Below are 5,637 nucleotides of genomic sequence, written 5' to 3' on the forward strand. Positions count from 1 at the left end.
CACTCCAGTCTGGGCGACAGAGTGAGACTCCAACTCAAATAAATAAATAAATAAATAAATAAATGTGTAAAAGCTATATTCATGAAGAAGAAACTACACAATCTCACTCATTAGGCTGTACTTCTATACTGCAAGTCCCCTACACACAAAACTTCAAGTTGTGAACTTTCAGCGATGTGATCATGATGCCAGCCCCTGTATGCCAGTTGTTGTACTGTACTGTACTACTGTACTTTTCAAGGTATTGTAAGACTTAAAATGTTTCCTTTATTTTGCATTTGTTTTTTATGTATTATTTGTGTGAAAAATATTTTAAACCTATCAGAGTACAGTACTATATAACCAATTGTGTTAGTTGAGTACCTAGGCTAACTTTGTTGGACTTATGAACAAATTGGACTTAAGAACACACTCTCAGAATGGAACTTGTTCATATGTAGGGGACTTACTGTGTAGGATTTACTGCCCTATAATATTCATTAAATTATTTTCTTCCTTCCCTCTCTCTTCGACTCTATCAGCAGCACTAATTCCTAAACCATCCTTCACTATAACATGCACATTGGCATCTCTCGTTCACCTATACCAGCTAGACCTTCTCTAGCTCCCCACCCCAAATCCCCTTCTCTCCTTTTCTTCTTCCTCCAAAATCCATCTCAAGGAGAATGCTAATAGCAGCAGGCATGAGCATCTTTGCCATCATTCCCAACAAATCCCCTCCCCTGTTTACTCCATACCACCTGGCATGTGCCCAGAGCCCCCAGGCTCATCAAAGCGTGGCTATGTAGCATCATATATTTATCAAAATAAAAGTAGGCAAATACTGCTCTGAATACTAACCAAGACCTCCTTTATGTTCTGTGGGTGACTCAGCATATTTACCCTACAGTAAAGTGAGTATTTTGGGGCAAAGAACCTCTGATTTGAACAAGCCAGCAGAATTTAGCAAGGGGAATTTGCTCTGATTAAATATTTGCTGTTCCAAAGTTCATCCTGGTTTTGGAAAAAGAAAACATACACCACATATAGATTCTACACCATGGGGTGAAAGGGATGTTGTCTGTTAAGGGTGTTGTCTCTGAAGTCTGGCTTCAGGCACCCAAGAACAAGGCTCATATACTCTGCCTGTGTTGCTCCCGCACATACCTCTGAGAGCAAAGGGTTTCCTCCCAACCCTCAAAGAAACCAAACAAGAAATCACAAATGACCAAGTTAGAACAAACAGTTCCTGCATATTTCCAGTCCTAACTCCACTGCTAACTTGGGCAAAGCTTATATACACACCTTGAGCCTCAATTTCCCCATCTGTAAAATGAAATAATACTACCAACCATCTCATGGAGTTGCCCTGAGAATTACATCAGATAATCCTTGTGAAGTGCTTATAACAGTTTCTATCCCATAGTAGTCATTAGGTTAACTTCCTTCATTCTAAAGCACTATTATATACAAAGGATTATTACGAAATCAGCACGTTACATGATCCACTAACTGATGCATTTCAACTTAAACATGATGGGAAACTGAACATGTTATGACTCAGTAGATGTTCTCTTCTTTACCAAAGGATCCACTACAAATTAACTTTCATTAAGGTGAATCATTCCTTGGTACACATAAGAACTGAGTTCCAAAACAGCATTCACCTATATGTCTTTCAGAGACCTAGTCATCACCCCAAAGAAAGTATATCTGAGTTCGTAAATTAATAAAAACATTTCCAAAACATAAACAAGAGTATTAAGCTCAAAAAGATGGCAATTAGAAACACATTTACAGAATTCTATCTCCATAAGAGAGATACTAGCAGTGTCCCTAAAACAACTTCAATCTCAGGCAAATAAATATAGGAAATTTGGTTGTTCAGGGGCCCAGATGCTTGAAATGTACGGATATTGGGAGTGGTTCTTAAGAAATGCAGAGGGCCGGGCGCAGTGGCATATACCTATAATCCCAGCACTTTGGGAGGAAAGGTGAGAGGATTGCCTGAGCCCATGGGTTCAAAGCCAGCCTAATCAACTTGGTGAGACCTCGTCTCTACAATAAATCAAAAAATTAGCTGGGTGTGGTGGTGCACCTCTATAGTCCCAGCTACTTGGAAGGCTGAGGTGGAAGGATCGCCTGAGCCCAGCAGGTCGAGGCTGGAGTGGCTGGGAGTGTGTCACTGCCCTCCAGCCTGGGTGACAGAGTGAGACAGACTCAAAAAAAAAAAAAGAAAAGAAAGAAATGCAGAGGAAGTAGATGAAAGTCATGGTTCTATAAAATAGTACTAAAGAGATGAGAAAATGTAATTCTTACATTTCTTTTTTTTGTTTGTTTGTTTTTTTGTTTTGTTATTTTGAGTTGGAGTCTCACTCTGCCGCCCAGACTGGAGTGCAGTGGCCGCTCCCGGCCACCGCAGCCTCGACCTGCTGGGCTCCGGCGATCCTTCCACTTCAGCCTTCCGAGTAACCAGAATTACAGGCATGTGCTACCACGCCCAGTTGATTTTTTGATTTATTGTAGAGATGAGGTCTGGCTGTCCAGGCGGGTCTCGATCCCGCGGGCTCAGGCAATCCGCTCACCTCAGCCTCCCAAAGGTGCGGGATTACAGGCTGAGCCACTGAGCCCGGCTAATTCTTACATTTCGTTATGTCAAATTTCTAGGGCATTGAAAGAAGCTGAACTGTAAAGAACATTTGGGCAGCCAGCATGAAGGATAACTTAAATTCACAAAAACTAGAAGAACTACTTGTTCAGGTTCTGTTTAAGATACCTCACTGAACCAGGCTCGGTGGCTCAGCTTGTAATCTCGCACCTTTGGGAGGCTGAGGTGAGTGGATTGCCCGAGCCCGTGGGTCCGAGACCTGCCTGGGCAACTTGGTGAGACCTCATCTCTACAATAAATCAAAATGAGCCGGGCGTGGTAGCACGCGCCTGTAGTTCCAGCTACTTAGAAGGCTGAGGTGGAAAGATCGCCGGAGCCCAGCAGGTCAAGGCTGTGGTGGCCAGGAGAGGCCACTGCACTCCAGTCTGGGTGACAGAGTGAGACTCCAACTCAAAAAAAAAAAAGATACCTCACTGGCGGGGCTCAGTGGCTCATGTCTGTAATCCCAGTACTTTGGGAGGTGAGGCTAGAGGATTGCCTGAGCCCGGGGGTTCAAGATCAGCCTGGGCAACATGGTGATATCTTGTTTCTACAATAAATCAAAAACTTAGCTGGGTTTGGTGGCATGTGCCTGTGGTTCCAGTTACTTGGAAGGCTAAGGTGGAAGAATTGCCTGAGCCCAGCAGGTAGAGGCTGCAGTGGCTATGAGCGTGCCACTGTACTCCAGTCTGGGTGACAGAGTGAGACTTCAACTCAAAAAACAAAAAGATACCTCACTTGAATTTCAGAACCTAGATCCTCTCAGTCTGCCTCTCCCTTTCTGATATTCCACTCATCCTCAAACTTTCCCAGATGGTTTGTCTCCATGAAATAATTTTGTGGTCCATGACATTGATGTCTGCCTTTTACCGACTGTGGAAATAGCTACGAAATGGGAAAAGCTGAAACCAGTTTCCATCCTCCCTCAGACAGCCTCCAGGCAACTAAGGCTTATCTCTCAAAAAGTGACTACCTTTGAGGTCCTTTGGGGTATCTGGGGCTATTTAAAAAACAGTAACAACAACAATACTCCCTTCTCTTTTGTTTGGATAGCTGAACATTTTTAAGAGAAAAATCTACATTGTATCATTATTAAAAACCAAAAGAGGTACTAAAATCCCACACCTTGAACTCTGAATACTAACCAAGACCTCCTTTATGCTCTGTGGGTGAATCAGCACATTTGCCCTACAATAAAGTGAGTATTTTTGGTCAAAGAACCTCTGATTTGAACAAGCTAGCAGAATTTAGCAAGGGGAATGAATTCACAGACACACAGAGAAGTGGGATATACAAGTTGCTTTATTAAACAAAGAAGAATACACTCCCAAGAAAAGGGAGCAGGCAGAAACAGTTCATAGCAAGCTGCTGTTTCTACACCAAAGTTTTGTTCTTAGGGGTACTGAGGAGTGGGCTTAGAGGTGGGCTTTTCCTGGAAGTGGGTGGTCTTGAATAAGGGCTTAATGTTCCTAAACAATAACTATTCAGAAACTCAAAAGCATGCTAAGACAGGGACTGAGATGTAGCTCCTCTTCTACCACATTCTGTCGGGATCAAACAGCCACACCTACATGAGTTAGGGAATCACTCTAATTAAACTGTTAAACAATAACGCTTTGGTCCAAAGAAGACAACTCACAGGACTGATTATGATGGAAGAAGGGCTCTTCTGCAACAGTGAAACAGGAGTCAACTCAGTTCAATCTCCATGGAGAGAATTAGGTAAAATTGAAGGCAGAATGTACAAATGAGAACCATGACAATTACTGATCTTGAAGAAGAAACAGAAGTTGTTCCCAGTGAAAAATTATGTGGTTCTTGAAAGAGGCAACAGAACAGGAGGGACTGGGGGCCACAGAATGGATACGGTCCTGTTTGTCTATCCCATGTGGCCTGTGAGTGAAGGTAGAGAAAACTCAGCCTAGGAACCCTGATTTTTAGCTTGGCAGGACAATCATGGACAGGAATCATAGAAGAGCAGTTTTGGGGTGGTAGGGCAGTAATTCACTTAATGACAGGTTGCATTGGAAATGTCTATATTAGGGAGAAGAGTAGGAAGCTAAACAAGAGTGCTCTAGAAAGACTGCTGGACTAGAGACAGGGGTTTGGTATTGGCCTGCAGAGACACAAAGGAGAAAATCAATAGTAGATAAACTCATGGGAAAGGAATATGCAGGGAGACAGAGGTGAACTGAGACGCCTGCAGGATGCAAACATTCGGGGACTGGGAAGAAGAAAAAAGTCCAAGGAGAAAATTGAAAAGGTACAGAACAAGAGAGACGTTCAAGAAGCACAGAGTAGTGCTCAGCAGTGTCCGGTATGGCAGAGAGGTCAAATGTGATGAGGACTGAGATATAACACTGGATTTGGCAGCAAGGATAGTTATCTGAAACCTTGGTAAGAATGTTCTCTAGAGCAGAGGAACAGCAGCTGGGCTGCAGACTACTGCAGAGATAGTTGGGAAGTGAACCTGGTGAGCACTTTATCCATGATTCTGAGAAATATAACCACAAAGAGGGTTCAAGGATTGTTAAACATTTTACTTATTTGTACTTATATAGGTAATATATAATTATATTCTTCTTGCTAAAAAAAAATGTAAATTACCACAAAGATACACATAACCAAATCTCCTTGACATTTTTACCCTAATCTTAATGTGACCTCCAGGTTCAGGCGCACCTTTCCAGATTCTTTGCTGTGCCATTATTCTTTGTTCATTTTGTCTTGCAGATTGGTGCATGTTCAGCACATAAAACTATTTGCATCTTTTTAAACCACTATACAGAATTCTACAATCTGGACCAACCATAATTTAGTTTGTTACCCACTACTACAGGTAGATATTTTGGTTGTTTCTGATTTTTTCACTATTATAAATAAAGTACAACAGATATTATCTTTATTGCATGCATACCTATGTACACATATGAAGTGTTGGGAGGAGAGAACATGAGAAAGTGAATGCTGGGTACATTTTTTTTTTTTTTTTTTGAGTTGGAGTCTCACTC

General features: G+C 42.0%; 1 protein-coding gene across 2 annotated transcripts in view; it reads right to left on the reverse strand.

Annotated features, from left to right (window-relative positions):
- Nucleotides 1–5,637, reverse strand: part of SERINC5 (serine incorporator 5) — a 58,260-nt gene that overhangs the window by 39,498 nt on the left and 13,125 nt on the right. The window lies entirely within an intron of this gene.

This window comes from Carlito syrichta, unplaced genomic scaffold (genome assembly GCF_000164805.1).
Source record: "Carlito syrichta isolate Samal-C Ts95f unplaced genomic scaffold, Tarsius_syrichta-2.0.1 Scaffold316511, whole genome shotgun sequence".
Taxonomy (NCBI): Eukaryota; Metazoa; Chordata; class Mammalia; order Primates; family Tarsiidae; genus Carlito; species Carlito syrichta.